The sequence below is a fragment of the Cervus elaphus genome, chromosome 17 (genome assembly GCF_910594005.1).
Source record: "Cervus elaphus chromosome 17, mCerEla1.1, whole genome shotgun sequence".
NCBI classification, from domain to species: Eukaryota; Metazoa; Chordata; class Mammalia; order Artiodactyla; family Cervidae; genus Cervus; species Cervus elaphus.
The window spans coordinates 36,543,857-36,569,147 of NC_057831.1; the positions used below are offsets into that span (position 1 = coordinate 36,543,857).

The following is a 25,291-nucleotide window of genomic DNA, read 5'->3' on the forward strand; positions in this document are numbered from 1 at the left end:
CTGTCTTCAAAGCTCATGGGAATTCCTCCTTAAAAGAAATTAACCAGAATCCTACTGGCAAGGGATTCTGGGAAGTGCAGTTTCCTTGCTTCACACCCCATGCCATACACAGCTGTCTTATAAAATCACATGAAATTATGTTTCAAATAAGTACAATGGACTGTCTGTGCTATTAAATTGATTCTAATTGACTTTGTGGAGGAAATAGAGGTTAAGTCAAATTTTTGTGTAACAGAAAGAGGGTTTTGGAACAGTAACAAAAAAGGCATATGTATGAACAAAAAGATAATAATTATTAGAGGGTTGGGGATCTGTTTTGGCCAGGTTTGATGACAAGAGGAGAGTGAGATGATTTTAAAAATAAACAGAGCTTTGGCTGTGCATGTTACAGAAGCACCTCTGTCACTCAACAGTAGTGTGTCCTGAGGCACATTACAGAAGATTTTGCAACCTCAGTATTCTAATTTATAAAAGATAATAACATATAATCATCATCATATAGATGTCACTTTTGGAGTATTTACTGTTTGCTGTTGCTAAGTCACTTTAGTAGTGTCCAACTCTTTGTGACCCCATGGACTATAGCCCACCAGGCTTCTCTGTCCATGGGGTTTTCCAGGCAAGAATACTGGAGTGGGTTGCCATTTCCTCCTCCAGGGGATCTTCCCAACCCAGGGATCGAACCAGTGTCTCTTAGTTCTCCTGCATTGGCAGGCAGGTTCTTTACCACTAGCGCCACCTGAGAACTGTTTGGTAGACACTGTGAAAAATACTTCTGATACTACTTTATTAAACCTTCATGACACTATAAGATAAAAATTACCTTTATCAATCTATATTGCCTAGGTTACACTTCAATAATAAAGCAATCCCATAATCCTAGTGGCTTAAAGCTACATTTATTTCTTGCTCATGCTACCTGTCCAATTTAGATTGACAAGTGGGCTCTGTTTGTTCTGGTTGCTTGAGGGTCTTTTCTGACAGAGTAACCCATCTCAAATGTGGCCATTGTGGTGCTAGAGTAAAGAGAGTTCTGTGGGATCTTGCATTGACAATTAGATGCCTTGCGTGTGTGCACGCTAAGTCGCTTTAGTTGTGTCCGACTCTTTGCAACCCCATGGACTGTAGCCCACCAGTCTCCTCTGTCCTTGACTCAAAAATAATTTCTTCTCTTCTGGTCATAACTCATTTAGCCGGAACTAATCATATTGCATCACCCACCCACAATGAAAACAGGAAATACAGCTCTATTATGTGCTTGGGAGAAACTTTCACAGTACTTACCAATATCTTCATTTTTCTTCTTTCTTTATAGATGAAGGACTTCCCTATAGCTCAGATGGCAAACAAATCTGCCTGCAATGCAGGAGACCTGGGTTCGATCCCTGGATCAGAAAAAACTTCTGGAGAAGGGAATGGCAATCCACTCCAGTATTCTTGCCTGGAGAATCTCATGGACAGAGGAGACTGGCAGGCTACAGTTGGTGGGGTCGAAAAGAGTCAGATACAACTAAGTGACCAACACTTCTACTACTACTTTAACAGTTCTTACCAATACCTTCATTTTTCTTCTTTCCTTATTCATGAGAAAATGGAAGCTTAAGAGAAGCTAGTTAATTTTCCCAAGGTTGTATGGATAATAAGGGCCAGACATATTTGAGCCTAGAGATCAAACTCTTTCCCCTCATAGTGCCTCTCCCATTTCTGTAGTCTTCCATGGTATATTGCATTGTCTGCCACTATGGCAGAGAAGTTGTGAGAATTAAAGTTTACTAAGTAATTGATGTACTGCCTAGGACATGGAGTGAGCATGCAGGGCCTTGTGGTTACTTTTTTCTTCATTATTTTTTTTTACTTCTTTACGCATAACTTAGAGTCCTCCTTAAGTGCAAAAGCTATGAACTGTTTCTGTAGTGACTTTATATTCTCTGTGATGACAACAGCTCTTCTCAGTTATCCACATGGGACATGTCTTGTGTGTAAAGGTGTCCAGTTGCGCATGACTTCATATTCTCATCAGCCATTCTGAAAACCGTTCTATATGTCAACTAAACTTTTAGGATACAGGACTTTCTCAGGCTGTCCTACCAAACTCTCAGTGTAATAAGATAATTCTCAATGTAATGATAGGCTTTAGAGGGGTATCCTAGGAATCCAACAACTTTACAAATACTGAAGATATTATTGTGGAAAATTATAGGTTAAGTTTCATATTAGGCCACAAAGTTTGGACTTTTTCCTCAATGTGATGAATATTTATTTACTGTTTCACACTATCAGATGCAGATGTAAAATGTACTTGTTTGTTAAGGCCTCTCATACCCAGAATTTATAGGCATTGAATAACTGTAAATGCTAAAGAAGTTTCTTAAAATCATCACTAAATACTACCTCAGTTCTTATAATCCTGTCATTAGCTTTACCTAGTTATTATATTGAAGAATCAATATTGAGAGAATGTTTGTTTGCCTTGCCTCTTAAAATTTTTATGGAATGAATATTAAATAAGAGAACAAAATTCTAGATGTGGTATATAACTCGACTCCTTTAAACTGATTAATTGAAGCAACTTTGCTTCCTATTATGATGTATATGGTACATTGGAAATAAAATGAATTACTCTACTGTTCACAAAATTTAAAAAATTACTGGTGTAGTGATAGTGATACTAGTATAGAGCTTTCTATTTCCAAATTAAACAGGTTACTGGTTTAATAAACAGTCTCTTTATGGGAATAGAACTTTTCTTAAAAGTTCCACATTGCATCACCTAAAATATATCTCCATCCCACAGAGAGTGGGTCAGGAAATGTTCAAAAAGGAAAAAAAATGTCTACTCAACTAAGTAAACTTAAAATGAGTGCCACTGTTGGACTCACTGGGAGGGAACTTGTTAAGGGAGGGATGCAATTAGGGAGTAAGATTCAAGTAAAAGTAGAGGTGGACTGAAGAGGACCTTGAATAGGAGATGGTACTCATAATTTTAAACCTTATTAAACCAATAGCGGGGAGCCATTGAAGATTTCTTTTGTTAATTTCATTATAAAAGGCAAATTACATTGAAAAAGACAATAAAGGAAAAGAGCAAAAATCTAGCTCCTGCCTTTCTACTTCTGTTAATATAATCACTATTAGAATTTTAGTAAATAATTTTTGCCTCTTTTCCTACATAGATGTGAATGGATTTGAAAAATATGTAAGCAATTTTATTTTCTACTATTTTCCCTTAATATATTTTATAAGCATTTTCTTTGTTAGTACAGACTTCATAGTAACAGTGGTAATCATTCTCACATTATTGTATTTCAGGTTTTCAGTGATTATAAATACAGTGTGGTTAAACACTTTTCAGCATAAAGTTTATTTCTTAGCAAGAATTATGTCCTCAGGATAGATTGCTAAAAGTGGATTTACCAGTTCAAAAGATAAAAATATTTTTATGGCCCTTAAAGCCTATTGCTAAGTTAAATTTTTACTAAAGAGTTATAAAAATTTACACAGCCACTGGAAAATGTGAGAGTGCCAATTGCATACATCCTCATCAGCATTAGGTATTATGATTTAGTTTTTGTCTATGAGCCAAAAGGACTAAAACTAAGACTTCGTTCTAAATTGCTTACTTCATATATTGCTAACAAAATTCCATGTATTTCTGCATGTGTGCATGCAAAGTGCAGAGCATACATGCTTCAGTCATGTATGACTATTTGAGACCCTGTGGACTGTAGCCTGACAGGTTCCTCTGTCCATGGGATTCTTCAGGCAGGGATACTGGAGTGGATTGCCATGGCCTCCTCCAGTGGATCTTCTTGACCCAGGGATCGACCCTGTGTCTCTTATGTCTCCTGCATTGGCAGATGGGTTCTTTACCACTAGTGCCACCTGGGAATCCCATATTTCTCTATACAGGCTTACTGTTGTTTACATTTCCTCTTTTGGTATCTTTCATTTCAGTGTACTTATCCATTTAGCTCTCAGTTGCAATCTTAGTGTCTTTCTTAAGAAGTATGAGAATTAATTGTATATTAAAAATACTAGCAGTGAACATTTGTGATAAAAGAAGTGAGGTGACCAGACATAAGTGTATATTAAGGTTAATCTGCTTATGGTCTACTGAATAGATTTTAGAACAGAATCACCATGAGAAAAATTCTGTATTACATTATTTTTTAAAATGATGCTGGTCTGACACTAGGCAGAGTTGTTTTTTATTTTCCCATTTCATTCATATTACAGTATGATAATGCTATACTTTTCAAACTATTTTCCCCTTTAAATTTTCATCATTACAGTAAATTTTCATGACATAAATGTTACCTCTTCTTAGGGAAGAAAGAAGCATAAAGAAATAGTTTTCTTTAGATCACAAGCTCAGGATGGAAACATAAATTTATACTGCCAGAGTCTCAGTTTAATCTTGAGTTCTGAAAATTGGCATAATCAGAGAGAATGTAAATACATGAATTATGCATATTATTGCAAGTAGTTCTATTTTATCTTGGCCCACAGTGATTTTGCTTATGTATTCTGAATTTTGCTCACCTTCTGAGGTTAGTCCTTTTGATCATTTCACGCTGAGTCATGTCTATTTTGATTATTGCTTCTCTTTGTCTTACCAGACATTTAGCCTCTATTGTTTTGGCTTGCATCATTTACTTATTTCTTCAAAATAATAATTGTCTACATTATGACAGGCACTGAACTAGAAGATAAGCACATAGATTTTAAACTTGGTAGTGGAGTTTTCAGTCCAGTGAAGAACAGAGACTAACTCTCAAATATTTAGTTGCAAATTAAATGAGTTGCTAGGAAGGAAAATAGCATACACTGCCAGCCTGTAACAGTGGTACCTGATTTAAAGGCATGATGCATCCAGGGAAGAACTCTTAAAGGAGGTCACATTTCTTCTGAGACCAAATAGGAATGAAAGAGGTGAGGAAGGAGTGGAGGTTGGGGGTAGAGAATTTTTAAACTTTGTGACAACATGTGGCAAGGACCTAGGGAGAGAGGATGAACGGAGGCTACTCGGGAGGAGGCTGAAGTCCCCGAGAGCAGCAGAGAGCACCTCACCTGCGGCTGAAGAAGGGTTTTGTAGGCTGTTGGGGCATTTTGCCAAGACAAAATGAGAAACCATTGGAGAGTGACAGTCACTCAGTCGTGTCTGACCCCATGAACTGTAGCCTGCCAGGCTCCTCTGTCCACGGAGTTCTCCAAGCAAGAATGCTGGAGTGGGTTGCCGTTTCCTACTCCAGGGGATCATCCTGACCCAGGGATTGAACCTGGGTCTCCCGCATTGCAGGCAGATTCTTTACTGTCTGAAATCACAAGAGAAGCTTTAGATACAGAAAACTGCAACAAAATTTATGTTTAGAAAATATAAATCTAGTTCCTATGTGATGAATAAAGTCAGGAGAGAGCAAGAATGAAAGTAGGAAAACCAATCGGGCAGCAATTGCAGTTATTGGAGCAATAATGTATGGAAGCCTGGAATGGATAGAGATGAGGAAGGTGGACTTACCTGGGGTCTTTATTAATGACCTAACTAGAACTGGGTGATGGATTTGGTGTGAGAAGTGAAGGAAAGGCAATTGGCAAAGATGGCTCTCAGGTCCCTGGTCTGGGGAGCCAGCTGGCTGGAGACCATCTACCTGACGGTTTGAACCCCACACCTGCTGCATGCTCTGCGAGCTTTCTGCTATAGCGTCACAAGCTTCCAAATAGATCGTGGCTGGATGTAGGTTTGGAGCTCAGGAGAGGTCTGAACAAAGGCACAAGATTAAGATTCATTAGCATATTTTTGGAATATGGTGCATACATGAGGTGTCAAAATCTTCCCTCTATAATAATATGAAAACTAAGGAAAGCCTAGTGTAATAAATTTAAAAATGTATTCTTTGCTTAAAATGTCAACACTGCTCTGCCTGTGTTGAAGTCATCGAGAAGTTGTGTATGTACCGAGTAACCAAGATAGAACTTGTATTGTAAAAGGGTGTGTTGCAGAGGGAACAGCACGTACAAAGGGGAGGAGAGAGCATACATGTTTATAGCCTTGCAATTTAGAGGATATAGTGTGTCTAGGGAAGTAGCCGGAGATGGACATGCAGAAATAGTCTGCTGCAATTTATATGATGTCAAAGAGTTTGGATTATAGACTATAGGAAGCAGAAAGCCATAGAACAGTTTTTGTCAGGGAATAAGATCAGGTCAACAGAGAGAGTGAATTAAAAAGGAGGAGACTCATGAGGAAGCTACAGTCCAAATGAGAACTGGGAAGGGCCTGACTAATAGGTAGGGGAGGAAAGTAAATAGATAAAAGCCTCAGGACTTGATACAAGGCAAGGAAACAAGGAATGCCTTCCAGATGGACATTTTCTTCCAGATGGACATTTCCAATGGACATTTTCTGCCTTCATCAAGGTGAGAACTAAAAGAAAAGGAACTTACTTGAGGGCTGGGATCCTGATGAGTTTAGCCTGGGTCTTGTAGAGTTGTGGCTATTTGGAGAAAATGTAGAGGGGTTCTCTCATAAAATGCTAAGACTAACAAAAACATATTTTGACTCAACATTCATACAGGCTTTGACAGGGCAGATACAAGCGTAACATCATGTTTATTGATTAGACCTTAGCAAAAAATTAAAAGACTGCCTGTGAAGCATTTTTTCAAGATCAGGAAATGGAGACAAGACAACCAATTTGGTGTTGGCATCTTAACTTACCTGGCAAAATCTATCTTACCTTCTACATTTGGAAATTTTGAAGTGATTCTTGGTATAATAAAATATAATTATATTCCTTAAAGTTTCAAAAAGTTGATTTTCAAGAAAATCTCCATTATGTGTTGTCCATTGAGACATCAGTTTTCTTTAAGGTTAACAGTTGTGGTTTGTTTTTCACCTGTAGACTCATAATGTTGATGGGTACAGATTAGTAGATAGCTTATTTTGTTTTTAACATTTTGTCACATCTACTTTCTCTCTCCTTTTTGAAAATAATTTTCAGACATCATGTTTTCAACATATATCTCATAAAAACCAAGGACATCTTAATTCCATTATTGCACGGAAGAAACATAACATTGATAAAATAAATATAGGATAATTTTTAGTCCTTATTCAAATTTCTTCAGTGGTACCCCAAATGACTTTAAAGTCCACCACCTGTTCAGGGATCCATCATTGAGTTTGTTGTCATAGGTAGCATTAGATCCCTTTAATCTAGGACAGTCATCCTGCCTTTTTTTTTTTCTTTCTTTCATGATATTGGCATTTTTGAAATTTTTGAAAGACTCTTGAACAGTTGTCATGGGACAGAACAAAGGTGGGCAAACCAGTTCTTTGGTCAAGACCCACCACTTGTTCTTGTAAATAAGGTTGGATTGAACACAGCCACACCAGTTCACACAACAGAAAGTTGCATAGCTGCAACAGAGACTTTATAGCCTGCAAAGCCTAACATGTTTACTCTCTGGGCCTGTTCAGAAAAAGTTTGCCAACAGTTATTGCAGAGTGTCCCATAGTTTAGTTTTATCTCACTATTTCTTCTTATAGATCGAGGGTAACCTTTTTGTTGTGTGCTCTCCATTGTGTACCAGAAACATATAATTGTTTCGTTACTTGGTGCTGAATTTGATCACTTGGTTTAGGTGGTGTCTTGCCAGATCTCAAGTTAATCTGCCAGTTTCATGGTTGCTACTAGGAAACATGAGACACCTAAGTTTGAGATGAAGGACACCTTCTTATTCCCTGCAGTAGCAATGTTGTTATTGTTCAGTCACTAAGTCTTGTCCAACTCTTTGTGACCCCATATACTGCAGCATGCTAGGCTCCCTTGTTTTTCACTCTCTGCCAGAGTATGCTCAAACTCATGTCCATTGAGTCCAATGATGCCATCCAACCATCTCATCCTCTGTCACCCACTTCCCCTCCTACCCTTAATCTTTCCCAGCATCAGGGTCTTTTCCAATGAGAATAGCCAGCATTTTTTATGCTGGTTACCCAAACTCCAATTCCCACACAGTGATGTGAAGAAGTTCAGAGGGATGATACCTTAGCAGTCAACTGTGTTACCAGAGAGATGTTCTGAATTTAGGGAACCTAACTCTTTTATAACAGGCAGTAAGCATGACTGCCCTTTACTCCAGAGGGAGAAGCTATCTCTGACTTCAAAGGCTTTAAGGAAACCAGCTTTTGCTCCAGATGCAAAATCTATCTAATCTTCCAAGACTGTTCATTATACAGACACCTTGAAAAGACAATTTAGAACAAAGGCAGTCAGTGCTTTTGTTTAAGACATGCAGGAACATGAGAAACCTATAGATAATTCTCTCCTTGCATTACTGTGTTCACTGAAATGAGAGAGAACCTTTTGTCGTAGCATTCCCAGGAAAATTCCTGAGGTTCACCTTCACAAATTACTGTGGCTGGAAAATAGGAATATACTAATTGACTCAGTCTAGGTCACATGATTCACGCCAAGCCAGGAGAGGAGTCACCTTCTTGGGAACCCCATGGCACACCAATAGAAACTGGGGACATTGGCAGAGGAGAAGCAGGGATATGAGCATTGTGCAAGCAACCCAAAATTACTCATTCCACATACTCTACTGAATATCACATTTAAAATGTGAAAAAGATATGAATGTAATCTGGGGCATTTTATTATCAGCAAAGGTTAGTATCTGAAGGAGTTTCGGCCCAAAACTGTTTATCACCCAAGTCTTTCTTCCACCACTGTAGCTGGAATAAGTATTATAAAATGCTTTGTTCAACACTGTGTACCGACTAATAAGTCAGAACCTTTAGCACAGTACACATGCCTTTAGCAGTGTGGCTTCAACACAGTCCTTCAGCCTCAGCTCTGGCCCCCACTTTGCATGTGCTCCATGCCCGGGCATTTCAGGTTCCTTATTTTGTACCTTTGTTCCTGTTCCTATTACTCTGTGAAAGGCCTTCTCTCCTCACCACTATCTGCCTCAGGCAGAGCTGATTGTGTGCCCTGTATGTATTCTCAAATAATATTGCATATAATATACATCCTTTATAGCTCAGTTGGTAAAAAAATCCACCTGCAATGCAGGAGAGCCTGATTTGATCCATGGGTCAGAAAGATCCACTGGAGAAGGGATAGGCTACCCACTCCAGTATTCTTGGGCTTCCCTTGTGGCTCAGCTGGTAAAGAATCTGCCTGCAATGTGGGAGACCTGGATTCGATCCCTGGGTTGGGAAGATCCCCTGGAGAAGGGAAAGGCTACCCACTCCAGTATTCTGGCCTGGAGAATTCCATGGACTGTATAGTCCATGGGGTTACAAAGAGTCGGACACAACTGAGCAACCTTCACTTCACTTCACTTCACTTTACTTAACACAATTTTTTCTAACATTTATCATAGTTCATATGTATATATTCATGCAGTTATGTGATTAGCATTGTCCTTCCTACTATACCACAAGCTCCAGGGTGCAGAAATAGGTCTGATTTATTCCACCTCAACTTACAGGTGGTAAGTTGCTCAGTAAATATGTTACTATTGTATGTATTTAAAAATATAAGAGGCAGAGTGGCATAATAGTTAAGATTGCTGGCTCCTTCGTGAGATTGCCAGAAATTCAAATCCTAGATCTGTCGCTTTATTAGCAAGGTGACCTTGCTAATAAACCTTAGCAAGTTTAAGTTCTCTGTATCTCAGTTCTCACCTTGATAACATGAGAACAACAGTACCTAATTCATAGGTTTGTTTTTTTTTAATTTAAAAAGGGGAACTATACATGCAGTGCTTAAATATTATGCCTCTTATTCAGTAAACATAGCAGTTAGCTCTTACTGCAGTTATGCTCATTACTGGAGGTAGGAGCCTGTGTGTCTGTCTCCCTGCTAGATACTCCACTTCTTTAAGACAGCATCCAGCATCACTAATGATGCCAGGACTTAGCCTGAGGCCCAGCATGTTGTAATTGTTCAATAAATACTCATTGAATTGCATTGTTGTCAAATTTGAAGAATGCTGTCTGAGATTAAATCACTAGATTAATTTGGTAATAGTGACATGTTGTCCCAAGTTCTGCAGTCCTTTATTATATCTGTTAATTGTTAAAATTAATAGCTCTCACTTCTCTCATTTATTATGTGCTTATTCTGTTCTCAGCGCTAATGGAATGTAAATTATCTCATTTAATTTCCATCACGTCTTTTGAGGTGTAGGTTTTCAATTATACAGATGAGGCAGAGCAGCTTTGGAAAGTAGACTTGCCCCAAATCATGCAGCCAGCAGCAGGAAGAAATATGTAGAATTCAAAGCCAGTTTCTTCCCAGAAATGAATATGATATAAAATAAAATACTTATGACAGTGAAAATGTTTTATAATATATTGAGAATAGGTGTTTTACTAAAACCAAACAACCTAGTGACATCTTATAGTTTGTTGCATTGAGCTGGGTCATAATGGAGACTTCTTCCAAAAGGAAAGAAACTCCACTGACTAGATCTTGTTATTCCCAGGTGGCTTTGCGGATTAGGGTTCATTAGTTTCAGAGTTTGGCAAAAGGAGTACAAAACATTCCATCTGCTTTCCTTGTTTATAGTAAGAACTCTGTTTAAAGAAAGCTTGGACTACAAAGAACATTTTTTTTTTTATCCCTTTAATCATTTTTTGGCAGTCATGCTCACAACACACATTGACAAATACGTGCAGATAGAAGTTGCTGCCCTGCTCACCGAAACAGCACCTTCAGAAAGAGCCTTAAATGCAATATTCTATTCCTTCACTGTTTTTGATGTGGGAGGTGCTTTCCCTCCCCTGAAAAATATACCTTTAATTACGAATTTATCATAAAAACACAAACAGATTGCTTGATAGTTACTGTTCACAGACATGGAAGAAAGAATTATATTAGAAGTTTCCAGCGGAGGAAGCTCAACTGTTGCTGCACAGTATGAGAAGTCTTAAAACCAGGTATCCTGCAAATACATATCTTTCGCTGGGGAGTTAGCTCTCATTTTTTTTGGAGACACCTAAGCTGGGTTGGGTTACATGCCCCCATATTTATGCTTAGAAGAATAAGCTAATATTTTTTAACATCTCACCCATGACATTATCAGAAGACATTTTATGTTTGATTAGTATTTTGGTGAACTCATCTGATCAGTTTTCAGAAAAGGGACTACTTTTGAAAAGTAACTGCTTTCTGAAAATATTACTTTTTCCCATTTAAATATAAAGAACCTGTAGGGGAAAACTGTAGTCTTAAATAGTTTATAAGTAAATCTGTCTAACTAATTCATTGGCTGTGTTTTAGGGAGGGAGAATAATCAACAAAATAGTTTATAAAATGTTTTCAGAAAGAAAATACTATATTTAACATTTATTATTTATTATATTAGTATATGCATATACAATATAATATTATACACATTAATATTTTATCAAACATTTATTAATCACCTACTGTATGTCAAAGTTACAGGCAGAGGAGACAATAGTGTGAAAGACATATACTCAGGTGTCGCTAAAGTAATGAGACTGATAGCAGGTAAACAAGCACTTGCAACATGAGAATAAAGAAGCTAATATCTGCTTCCTTAAAATCTCAACCGTCTCTAAAATCAGCAGGCTGCTCACTCCTTGCCTACCCCAGCAGCTGAACAGAGCTAGAGAAACCCACAAAACTGAGCTAATACTTCACTTAATTTTTTGTTGAGATTTGATGACACCTAAGGCTGTGCTAGTTTTAGGTGACAGCAGAATGATTTGAGATATATGCTGTGTGACCCTGATCAGCTCAGGGTTGAACGCCTCAGGTTCACTTGTCCATGAATTTTTTTTTTTTCCAGTAAACACCAACAACAGTACTGCATGACCCATGGTGTGTCGGATAACTCATGCAGTACTGCAGACGTGGAGGGCATATGGTAAACAAAAACTTGAATTTTCATCAGCATCTCTAATCCTCTGTGTTTGCTGTTCAAGAGTCAGCTGTCTGTGTTATGAAATGATTACCACAATAAGTTTCATTAACATCCATCATCACAGATAGTCACACCTTTTTTTTGTTGTGATAAAAACTTTAAAAATCTACTTTTTTAGCAACAAACATACAGCACAGTATTATTAACTATTGTCAGCATGTTGTACATAAAATCCTCAGGGCTTATCGTATGCCTGAAAGTTTGTGTCTTTGACCACATTAATTAATTTTACCTGTTTCACCCACCTGCTTCCCCATTTCTCTGGCAACCAACAGTCTATTCTCTGTTTCTTTGGGTTTCTTTTTTTTTTGGGGGGGGGGTTCTTTTTTTTTTGTATTTAGATTCCACATGTAAATGAGATTGTGCAGTATTTGTCTTTCTCGGTCTAACTTATTTCACATAGCATAATGCTCTCAACGGTTCATCCAGTTTGGTGAAAATGGCCAGATTTCCCTTTTTTGGCTGAATAACATTTCATTGTATGTGTCTGTATCACATTTTATTTATGTGTTTATTTGTCAATGGACACTTGCATTGTTTCCATGTCTTAATTACTAATATTATAAGTAATGTTACAATGAACATGGATTTGAAGGTATCTTTTTGAGATAGTGACTTCATTCTCTTTGGATACAGGCTCAGCAGTGGAATTGTTAGGTCATATAGTAGTTCTGTTTTTTAGTTTCTTGAGAAGCCTTCATACTGTTCTCCATAGTGGCTGTACCAATTTACATTCCCACCAACAATACACAGGGTTCCTTTTTTTCCACATCTGTGAAACTTACTTCTTGTTTTTTTTTATAATAGTCATTCTAACAGATGTGAGATGATATGTTACTTTTGATTTTGATTTGTATTTCTCTGATGAAATGGCAACCCACTCCAGTGTTCTTGCCTGGAGAATCCCAGGGACAGAGGAGTCTGGTGGGCTGCTGTCTGTGGGGTCGCACAGAGACGGACACAACTGAAGCGACTTAGCAGCAGCAGCAGATGATGATTGATGTTGAGCACCTTTTCATGTACTTGTTGTTGACCATCTGTCTTCTTTGGAAAAATGCAGATCCTCATTTTCTAATTGGATTTTTTTTTCTATTGAGTTGAATGAGTTCTTTATATAATTTGGATATTAACCTCTTATCAGATACATGACCTGCAAATATTTTTCCTGTTCAGTAGGTTACTTTTTTATTTTGTTGGTATCCTGTGCTATGCAGCTTTCTAAACTGATATACTCCTATTTGTCTATTTTTGCTTATGTTGCCTTTGCTTTTGATGTCAAATCCAAAAAACATTTTCAAGACTAATGTTAATGTGCTTACCCCCTATTTTCTTCTAGTTTTATGGTTTCAGATCTTACATTCAAGTCTTTTGATGTGTTTTGAATTTATTCTTGTGTAAGAGGTAAGATATTGGTCTAGTTTCTTTTCCATGTGGCTGCTCAGTTTTCCCAACACCACTTACTGAAGATATTGTTCTTTCCCCATTGTATATTCTTATCTCTTCTTTGTCATAAGTTAATTTACCAGATATGCTTGAGTTTATTTCTGAGTTTTCTATTTTGTTCTATTGATCTGAGTCTGTTTTTTATGCCAATACCGTATTCTTTTATTTACTGTAGCTTTGTAATGTAGTTTGAGATCAGGAAGTACGATGCCTCCAGCTTTGTTCTTCTTTCTCAAGATTGCTTTGGCTATTTTGGAGTCTTGTGTGTTTTTGTCCTTATTTGAGGACTATTTATTCTATTTCTGTGAAAAATGAAAGTGGAATTTTTATAAGAATTTCATTGAATTTGTTTATTGTTTTGAGTATTATATAGAACATTTTAACAATATTAATTCTTCCAACCCATGAGCATGGAGTATCTTTCTATTTATTTGTTTCTTCTTCGGTTTCTTTCATCACTGTCTTACAGTATTCACTGTACATGTCTTTCACTTCCTTGGTTAAATTTATACCTAGAAATTTTATTCTTTAGATGCAATTATACATGGAATTATTTTCTTAATTTCACTTTCTGATAGTTTATTTTTAGTTACAGAAACACAACAGATTTTGAATACTGACTTTAACTGAATCCATTTGTTCTATTAGTTATTTTTGGTGGCATATTTAGGATTTCCTATACACAAGACCATGTCATTTGCAAGCAGAAGTTCTTCCTTTTTGATTTGTTGACTTTTATTAACAATATGTTAACTTTTATTTTTCCTAATTGCTCTGGCTAGGACTTCCAACACTGTGTTGAATAAAAGTCACAGGAGTGGCCATCATTGTCTTTTTCCTGATCTCAGAGGAAAAGCTTTAAGCTTTTCATGGTTGAGTATCATGTTAACTGTGGCCTGATCATATATGACTTTTATTGTGTTGAATTACATTCTCTCTATATCCATTTTATTGAGAGGGTCTTTTTTTTTTGTCTTGACTGTAGGTTGAATTTTTGACAGATGCTTTTTCCTTATTGAGAATATTATGATTTTTATCCTCTGTTTTGTTAATACAGTGTTTCATATTTATTGATTTTCTGATATTGAGCCATCACTGCATACCTGGATTCAGTCCCATGTGATTATAGTATGTGATCCTTTTAATGTATTTTTTAATTTAATGTATCATTGCTAATATTTTGTTGAGAGTTTTTACATGTGTGTTCATTAAGCTTCCCAGGTGGCTCAGTGGTACAGGCGACTCTAGTTTGATCCCTGGGTCAAGAAGAGGCCTCAGAGAAGGAAATGGCAAGCCTCTCCACTGTTCTTGCCTGGGAAATCCAATGGACAGAGGAGCCTGATGGGCTGCAGTCCATGGGATCACAAGAGTTAGACACAACTTAGCGACTAAACAACAGCAGCAGTGTTCATTAAGGACTTGCTGTTGTTCAGTAGCTCAGTCATGTCCAACTCTTTGCAACCCCATGAACTACAGCACACCAGGCTTCCCTGTCCTTCACTATTTCCTGGAGTTTGCTCAAACTCATGTCCACTGAATCGGTGATGCCATCCAACCATCTCATGCTCTGTTTTCCCCTTCTCGTCCTGCCTTCAGTCTTTCCTAGCATCAGGGTCTTTTCCAATGAATTGGCTCTTCGCATTAGATAGCCAAATTATTGGAACTTCAGCTATAGCATCAGTCCTTTGAATGAATATTCAGGACAGATTTCCTTTAGGATAGACTGGTTGGATCTCCCTGAAGTTCAAGGGACTCAAGAATCTTCTCCAACACCACAGTTCAAAAGCATCAATTCTTCAGCACTCCGCCTTCTTTACGGTCCAGCTCTCACATCTGTACATGACTACTGGAAAAACCATAGCTTTGACTATACTGACCTTTGTTATTAAAGGGATATATCTGTCTAGGTTTGTCACAGCTTTTCTTCCAAGGAGAAGGTGTCTTTTAATTTCATGGCTGCAGTCACTAGCCACAGTGATTTTGGAGCCCAAGAAAATAGTCTGTCACTGTTTCCATTGTTTCCCTATCTATTTGTCATGAAATGATGGGGCCAGATGCCGTGAACTTCGTTTTTTGAATGTTGAGTTTTAAACCAACTTTTTCACTTTCCTCTTTCACCTTCAACAAGAGGCTCTTCAGTTCCTCATTGTTTACTACCATTAGGGTTGTGTTTTCTGCATATCTGAGGTTATTGATATTTCTCCCAGCAACCTCGTCTCCAGCTTGAGCTTCATCCAGCCTGGCATTTTTCATGATGTACTCTGCATATACATTAAATTATAATTTGTAATTATCATTAAGAATATTGGCCTGTAATTTTCTTTTCTTCTAGTGTCCTTATCTGGTTCTTATCAGGGTTTACTGACCTATAAAATGAATCTGTAAGTGTTGGCTCCTCTTTTATTTTTTGTAAGAGTTTGAGATTTAGTATTAATTCTTTTAATGTTTAGGAGACTCCATCAGTGAACCCATCTGGTTCTGGAGTTGTGTTTGTTCAGAAGATTTTGATTACTGATTCAGTCCCTTTACTGGTAACTGGTCTGTTCAGAATTTGTTTCTTCATGATTCAGTCTTGGTAGATTATATGTTTCTAGGAATTTATCTGTTTCTTCTAGGTTATCCAATTTGTTGGCATATAATGTTTTTATGATCATTTGTATTTCTGTAGTATCATTTGTAATACTTCCTTCTTCACTTCTGTTTATTTGAATCCTCTCTCTTTTTGTTCCATTGTGAATCTAGGTAAAAGTTTATCTGTTTTGCTTACCTTTTCTAAAATCTAGTTCTTAGTTTCATTTTTAGTTGTCTTTTTAGCCTCTAGTTTATTTAATTCTACCCTGATCTTTGTTCTTTCCTTTTGTCTACTAATTCTGGGCCTGATGTCTCACTTTAAATGTGTGACTACCATCCTCAAATGGGCCTTCATTTTGCTGGCAGTCCAATGGCTTTCTGCAGTCCTTTCACTCTACTCTCTTTTTTAAACACTGTTGTATACCTTCTCCTTTGTCCTTAACCTACAGCATCCCCCTTCTTATTGCTCACTCTCGGATGATGACCTTACTTCCATGTGAGAACATCAGAAGAGAATGTCCACCTTCTCTCACCTCCATCCACTCTCTGCACTTGTGCTGTGTTCTCCCCTTCCTTCCACTCACAGGAGATGTACCATATTTGCTGCTCTCCTAGAGCAGCCCTCCCCTGTGGATAAGATCCCACACCGTCTACCCCCTCCTCCTTTCTGGGATCATCAGTTTTTTTGTCTCTCTACCAAATCAATCCCATTAGTGCAGAAATATGCTGTATTTCCAAACTTAGTGGTGGGGGTGGAGGGGAGGGAACCTCTCCCTTTGAGAGCCACTGTGGTGGCTCAGGTTGTAAAGAATCTGCCTGCAGTGAGGGAGGCTGAGGTTCAGTCCCTGGGTCAGGGAGATCCCTGGAGAAGGGAATGGCTGGCTATGCACTGCAGTATTCTTGCTTGGAGGATCCCATGGACAGAGGAGCCCAGTGGGCTACAGTCCATGGAGTTGCAAAGAGTCGGACATGACTGAGCGACTAACACTTTCAACCTCTTCCTTGACTCCAACATGCCCCTCATCATTTAACCTTCACCCATTTGCTCTGCTATTTCTTACAACAGAAGTCCTCAATGAATCGTATAAGCTTGCTGTTTCACTTCTTCTCTGTTGTCTTTGTAACCCACACTCATCAGTCCTGCTACAGAATGGAATGGTTTTGTCAAATGATGCCACTTTGCCAAAATCAGTGGCCAGTTCTTCATTTTCATCTTATTCACCCTGTCAGCAGCATTTGATACACTTGGTCATGCATTCGTTTTTAAAGATGTAATTTTTTGTATAATGCAACTTTTTGAGAGATAATTTGTGTACCATAATACGTGAAAGTGATAGTCACTCAGTCGTGTCTGACTCTTTCCAACCCCATGGACTATACAATCCATGGAATTCTCCAGACCAGAATCCTGGAGTGGGTAACCCTTCCCTTCTCTAGGGGATCTTCCCAACCCAGGGGTCAAATCCAGGTCTTCTGTATGGCAGGCGGATTCTTTACCAGCTGAGCCACAAGGGAAGCCCAAGAACACTGGAGTGAGTAGCCTATCCCTTCTCCAGGGTATCTTCCTGACCCAGGAATCAAACCGGGATCTCCTGCATTGCAGCAGATTCTTTACCAACTGAGCTAATTATAAATTTGCAATTCAATGATTTTTAATATATTCACATCCTTATGCACTTCCTAGACATTTCATCACTTTAGAAAGTAACCCCATAGTCATTTGCAGTCACTTCCTATCATTCAGTCCCTCATAGTCAGTGATTTACTTTTTGTCTCTCTAGATGTGTGTGTTCTGGAAATTTTATATAAATGGAATAATCCAGTATATTTCCTTTGCATCTGCCTTCTTTCACTGAATGTGATGTTTTCAAGATTCATCTCTGTTATAGCATATATCATTGCTTCATCCCTTTTTACTAGTGAATAATATACCATTATATGGATATACACATTTAGTTGTCCATTCATCTGGTGATGGACATTTGAGTTGTTTCCATTCTTTGACTAGAGTAGTGGTGCTATGAGCATTCACATACAAGTCTTTAGGTGGACCATTGTTCTCAAATTGCTGGATTATATGGTAGCTGAATTTATTCCATCCTTGTTGAGACCCCTTTCCCTTGTCTTTCAGGACACTGTTGGTTTTCCCTTTACCTTGCTGTCCACTCCTTAGTCTGTCTAACCTTGGAGTGCCCTGGAGGTCAGTTCTTAGTCTTCTTCCCTCCTCTAGATTCACTCTCTAGGTGATCTCTTCCAGTTACTTGGTTTTTAAATACCATCTATATATAGATAATTTCCAAACTTGTATTTGCAGTTCAAGCTTCTCAACTCTTAACTCCTGTATCTAACTGCCTCCATGACATCTCCACTTGTCTGTCTTATGTGCCTCTCAATTTTAACACGTCTAGAGCTATAAACTCCTGCTTTTCCCACCAGAATCTGTATCTCCTGCTGTCTTTTCCAACTCCATGGTGGCGGTTCCTTTTTTTCAATGCTCAGGCCAAAACCTTTGGAGTCATCCTTGAATCCTTCCTCCTGTCCATGGCATCAGCAGATCCTGTTGACTGCACATTCAAAGCATGTCCAGAATCTGATCTTTTCTCAGTGTCTCCCTGATCCAATCCACAAACTTCTCAGTTACTTCCTAGCTGGTCTCCTTTAATCACTCTGACCAGTCTTTTCTTGATGTAGCAGTAAGGATCCTTTTAAAAGGAAAGACCTGTTCCTTCTCTGTTCAACACTTTATCAAAGTTTTTTCCCCCTCAAGGTGAAAACCAGAGTCTCAAAAATGCTCACAGGTCTCCATGATCTGAGCCTTCTGCTGCTTCAGTGACTGCACCTCCTGCCACTTCTCACTCATTTCTCTTCAGCCACAGTGGCCTCCTTGCTGTTCCTCAGATGTGCAAATCATGCTTCCTCCTCAAGATCTTTGCACTGCTCTGCATCTGAAATTCTCCTCCCCAGACATTCTTCTGATACTTTCCTTTATTTCTTTAGGTCTGTGGTCAAGACTGCCAGTGGCCTTCCAAGATCTAATGTCCTTCTCTTTCTTGGCTGGGTACACAGATGCACAGCTATAAGACCACTTTCCCTAACTTCCCTGGCAGCTGTGTGTCACCATGAGACTAAATTTTGGCCAATGAAAGTAAGCAGTGGGATTTCACTTTAAGGCAGGGGAGTGGGGGGCAGCTTCACTTACCCTTCCTTCACTCCCCCTCTATCCCACAGTGTTTGCAACACAAACCAAAGTTTCTGCTCTCATAGAACTTATATCTGCTTGGGGGAAAAGACAAAAAATTAACGAAAGTAGATACACAATGTGTTTGATGGTACTGGATGCAGTGGAAATAAGTAAAGTTCATTTCAAGTCGTGACTCTTTGTGACCCCAATGGACTGCAGCACACCAGGCTTCCCTGTCCATCACCAACTTCTGGAGCTTACTCAAACTCATGTCCATCGAGTTGGTGATGCCATCCAACCGTCTCATCCTCTCCCTTTCCCTTCTCCTCCTACCTTCAATCTTTCCCAATATCAGGGTCTTTTCAAATGAGTCAGTTCTTCACATCAGGTGGCCAAACTATTGGAGTTTCAGCTTCAGCATCAGTCCTCCCAGTGAATATTCAGGACTGATTTAGTAGGGTCATGTTAATAGGGAGTGGGGTGTTTTGCTGTTTAGTCTGTACTGTCAGAGATAGCTCCACTGATAAGGCAGAATTTGAGAAAAATCTTACATCAGTTTGGATTAGGTGGTCTTTTTCGTTGTTGTTTGTCTGTTTTTTTACATAAAAGACCCTGACGCTGGGAAAGGTCGAAAGCAGGAAGAGAAGGGGACGACAGAGGTTGAGATGGTTGAATGTAATCACCAACTCAATGGACATAAGTTTGAGCAAGCTCTGGGAGTTGGTGATGGACAGGGAAGCCTGGCATGCTGCAGTACATGAAGTCGAAAAGAGTCAGATAGGACTGAGTGACTGAACTGACTGACTGACTGAAAGAATCTGCCTGCAATGCGGGATACCTGGGTTCGATCCCTGGGTTGGGAAGATCTCCTGGAGGAGGGCATGGCAACCGACTCCAGTATTCTTGCCTGGAGAATCCCCATGAACAGAGGAGCCTGGTGGGTTACAGTCCATGGGGTCACAAAGAGTTGGACACGACTGAGTGACTAAGCACACAAACCCCAAACAACATTGACTTTAACAAGATAGAAATTTATTTCAGGACTTCGCTGGCATTCCAGTAGTTAAGACTCTGCATTCCCAATACAGGGAGCATGGGTTCAATCCCTGGTCAGGGAACTAAGATCCTGCATGCCACACAGCACAGCCAAAAAAAGCAGGGCTATAAAAATATATTTCTTTCAAATGAACAAAATCTGTAAGTCAGGCTAGGAGGGGTAATGAGGCTGTTGGAGGTCACTACAGAACCAATACCTTTTAGCTTACAGCTCCTCAAAGCTGCAGTGCAGGGCTCCCTGCCTAGGTGTTGCCATCTGCTTTCCCACCAGGCCACAGAAGGCATGTTGCCGCCCTGCACTTCCATTAATCGTTTAGTTTGCCCTGAATTTGACAGACAGTTCATTTCTTCATTTCTCACCTTCACTTTGGTCAGGAGAAGGGCGTTTTAATAGTCAAGTTTCCAATTCTTTATACAATCCTGGACAAATCATTTCAGTTCTGTGAGCCCCTGGACATCATTTCTGGGATGATGGGATTAGAACAGACCTCTCATCAGCTTTAAAACTAAGTGATTCTAAAATAATCATTTAATTTCTGGCTATTGCACCTAATTTTTCTTACATGAACATGAAACTTGTGTGACCAGCCATAATCACGCAATTCAGTTATTTAATGGTAAGTTTATTTTTCCATTTTAACACTTACCTTCAAAACCTTGAAGAGAAATTGTTTACTTCTTGAAAATTTTTTAAATTCTGAATCAGCATACATTATTCTAAGGATTTTTTAAAAATTCACCTGCCCAGGATCTATTGGAGATGGGAATGGGAAATGAGGTGGTAGGATGAATTTTGGCAAGTGTACCACTTTTTTAAAATCTCCAAAGGATATTTTGATGTGTACACCTGGGTAGGAAGCACTGCTTCCTGGCATTCCATCTAGTGTCAGTAGCATCCTTCTGGATCCCTGAGCATCCAGAGAACATTTTGTTTTAAGGCCCCATCACCCTGTGTAATCCTGTCCTCTAAGTTCGCAAGAACTTGAGGCCAAAGGATTGCATTTAGGGTTGGATGGTAAACATTCCCATTGATTGATCATTGATTTTGACTAGAGATAAATGATCAAAATTTTTCAAAGCAGATTTTTATATTACTAATACAATGAGAATTTGTAGAAATCTTACATTTAAATTCCCAAACTACTCAGTTTACACACCTGAATTTTTTTCTGATGAAAGACCTAAAGTCAGAAACTTGAACAAATGACTTTGTAATAGCAGATGGAACTGTACTGATGCTAGTGAGAGGCCTCACCTTACTGCCACGTACAGATTTCTCTATGAGCAGCTCCTAAAAGATGAGTCTTACTTGAGCCTAAGTCCCAGGTCAGATGGTGCTACTTCGGGGCTGCTTGCTGCTGCTGCTAAGTCACTTCAGTCGTGTCTGACTCTGTGCCACCCCATAGATGGCAGCCCGCCAGGCTCCGCTGTCCCTGAGATTCTCCAGGCAAGAACACTGGAGTGAGTTGCCATTTCCTTCTCCAATGCATGAAAGTGAAAAGTGAAAGTGAAGTCACTCAGTCATGTCCGACTCTTCGTGACCCCATGGACTGCAGCCTACCAGACTCCTCCATCCATGGGATTTTCCAGGCAAGAGTACTGGAGTGGGGTGCCATGGCTGCTTAGTCTAAGTAAATGCAGTTTCCCGCCCCTGATGTTGCATTAATGATCCTCATGCTCTGTAAATTTAGATTCTGCCCATTTCTTTACCATAGATATTTTTTCAACTGACTTAATTTTGAAACTGAATATAGATGGCACTTTTAAAATAAGAATAATGCTTACACAGTGGAATTAATCTGCTTTATGGTATCAATATTTGTGAAAGAAAGGTAGATACTATCAGTTCGTTCTTTTGTTCATTTATTCATTATAGGAATATTTAGCAGTCTTCTACTATTTACCAAGTGCAACTCTAGGATGCAAGGCAACAGCAATTAACAAAACAGACAAAATATTCTGCTGTGATAGCCTATAGCTTTTACAGAGGAGAGAGGAGGTGTGAGAAGAGTTAACCAAGTCCTAAGAGGTTTGTCACTTACTTGAGCCACACTGTGAAACTGTAATTAATCTGATCTATTACATTTCAAAATGAAATTTTTATATTGTGAATTTTTTTTTCACATGTGAGTACTTTTTCTAACCAACTTAGTTAAGATGATTTTATACCAAGTATGGATTCACTCTAAAATTTAGATCAAGATGAGATTTTAATTAGTTATAATTTTACCATTGACCCATTTATATACCAAAAAAAAAAGATAGAAAAAAGATACGTGCAAGAAGCTACCTTGAAAATTTTCATAAAGCATGTTAATAACTTACTTTAAAAAACACCTGGAACATTAATTGGCTTGCACTGTCAGTTCAGTTCAGTTGCTCAGTCATGTCCGACTCTTTGCGACCCCACAGACTGCAGCACGCCAGGCCTCCCTGTCCATCACCAACTCTCGGAGCTTGTTCAAACTCATGTTCATTGAGTGAGTGATGCCATCCAACCATCTCATCCTCTGTCATCCCCTTCTCCTCCCACCTTCAATCTTTTCCAGCATCAGGGTTTTTTCCAACGAGTCAGTTCTTTGAATCAGGTGGCCAGAGTATTGGAGCTTCAGCTTCAGCATCAGTCCTTCCAATGTCTATTCAAGACTTATTTCCCTTTGGATTGACTAGTTTGATCTCCTTGCAGTCCAAAGGAATCTCAACAGTCTTCTCCAGCATCACAGTTCAAAAGCATCAATTCTTAGGTGCTCAGCTTTCTTTATGGTCCAACTCTCACATCCGTACATGACTACTAGAAAAACCATGGCTTTGACTAGATAGACCTTTCTCAGCAAAGTCATGACGTGGTCTGACAAAACGTGGTCCACTGGAGAAGGGAATAGCAAACCACTTCAGTATTCTTGCCTCGAGAACCCCATGAACAGTATGAAAAGGCTTGTACTGTAACTGGCTCATAAAAAGATTGATCAAATTATTTATCTGGAGAATTGATAGCTGCTGTTTAATAAATAAGTCTCACTTCTGAAAGGCAAAATTTAAATCATTTTTGGGAAAAATCAAAGGCTTTTTAAATTTTTTTTCAATTTTTTCTAATTTAGAGGGTTTTAAAAAAAGTTTAAGCTAAAAATGCCTTTTATAAAAAGATTAGAGCAAAACATCTGTTTCCTGGCACTTATTTCACTATTTCTTCTTCTGAAGGTGCTAAGTTTAATGAACATGAAGAAAAAGCAAGAGGCTTTGTCCTCTTTCAACAAATGACAAGTGCAGGACAGAAAAGGTCAAGGATATTGAGAAGGTCCAGTGAACTTTATTTAGAAAGTCTAAATGTTAAATATTAACTTTTCTGCTTTCATCCTGCTATCACAGTTTTCCTTCATCATTGAGCCTTGAGTGTAATTTTCTGCCCTGCTCTAATCTCCTCTTCAAGTACCTGATGATGGAAAGAATAAACTTTTACCATTTCAAAAGGCAAGCACAGCACCTGACCAGTGCTTAGAGTGACTCCTAAGACCAAAATATTAAAGTTTGTTAGACTTAAGCTTTTAAAAATTATGTATTAATAATACAGTTTCATAAGAGTGTGCCAAATTGTTATAAATTTTTCTACAGTTGATTCACATGCCCATCCCTTTTCTAGGAAGAAGCATAATAATCAGGAAATATTCACCTATAAAAGGAAAGGGGGCTACAAGTTTCAGAGAGATTGGTCCCCGTCCACTAAACTGAGTCCCTCCTGTTTCTGAACTTACCTGCCATCGCTCAGGTTCAGTCCTGCAGAGCGGACGGCTCCTACCCCACACCTGTGCATGGCACAGTGGGCACGGTGACAGAATTTTATATGGATAAATATCAAGACAAATGTTATTTTTTCATGCCTTTTCCTTTTAGTCACATCAGTGTTTCAGGGTAAAGCAGATTGTGGCATCACAGACATGTTTTTCAGGTGCTGGATTCTTTGTTCAGTTTTTAAAGATTAAAAGTGAAGTCACTGAGTCGTGTCCTACTCTTTGCGACCCCATGGACTGTAGCCTACCAGGCTCCTCCATCCATGGGATTTTCCAGGCAATAGTACTGGAGTGGGTTGCCATTTCCTTCTCCAGGGTATCTTCCCAACCCAGGGATTGAACCCGGGTCTCCCTCATTGTGGACAGACGCTTTACCATCTGAGCCAAGGAAGTCCTTTTAAAGATTAGACCATGTTAAAAACTTTTGTAGTACTGATTACAGCAGAATTTGGTTTTGGACCTTTGAAATTTATTCATGTATGTTTTGTTTTTTGTCTGTTTTCAATTTTGTTAGTACAGTTTTATTTACGGTGTTGTGTTAGTTTCAGCTATACAGCAAAATGATTCAGATATAGAGATACTCATTTTCAGTTTCTTTTGCCTTATAGGTTATTACAAAATATTGAGTAGAGTTCCCTGTGCTATAGAGTAGGTCCTTGTTATCTATTTTATATGTAGCAGAGTGGATATGTTAATCCCAAACTCCTAATTTATCCATCTGTCCACATCCCCTTTGGTAGCCATAAGTTTGCTTCATGTATATTTTAGATATAGTATACCTAAATAACACAAGTATTATTGGAGAGAGAGAGATATATATACATGCTTGTGTTTAGTCACTTCAGTCATGTCCGACTCTGCAACCCCATGGACTGTAGCTCACCAGCCTTCTCTGTCTGTGGGAATTCTCCAGGCAAGAACACTGGAGTGGGTTGCCATGCCCTCCTCCAGGGGATCTTCCCAACCCAGGGATCAAACTCGTATCCTCGTGTCTCCTGTGGTTCATGCATTGCAGGCGGATTCTTTACCACTGAGCCACCAGGGAAGCCTATACGTATGTGTGTACACACACACACATTTACACACATTTTTATTTGCTAACTCACACTTACATATCATAGCACACTGTATTATCTATCTTAACAAAACTTTCACAGTCCTGTTAAACCTTTGTAGATATTTTAATGACTGAATATTCTTTCATCATATAAATGGGCCATAATTACCTCTTATAGTAATTTGTCTATTTAGAATGATTTTATTTGGAGCATATTATAAATAAAAATATGAT

The 25,291-nt window shown here is 38.7% G+C and overlaps 1 protein-coding gene across 6 annotated transcripts in view; it reads left to right on the plus strand.

Moving 5' to 3' along the window:
- FAM13A (family with sequence similarity 13 member A) overlaps positions 1 to 25,291 on the plus strand; it is a 323,915-nt gene that overhangs the window by 162,438 nt on the left and 136,186 nt on the right. The window contains exon 1 of one of the 6 annotated variants that reach the window (XM_043871502.1): positions 6,278 to 6,417. The exons of the other annotated variants lie outside the window; for them this stretch is intronic. The gene's annotated coding sequence lies outside the window, so the exon portion shown is untranslated. Of the gene's footprint in view, positions 1 to 6,277; positions 6,418 to 25,291 lie in introns of those variants that run through there. 6 annotated transcript variants of the gene reach the window in all.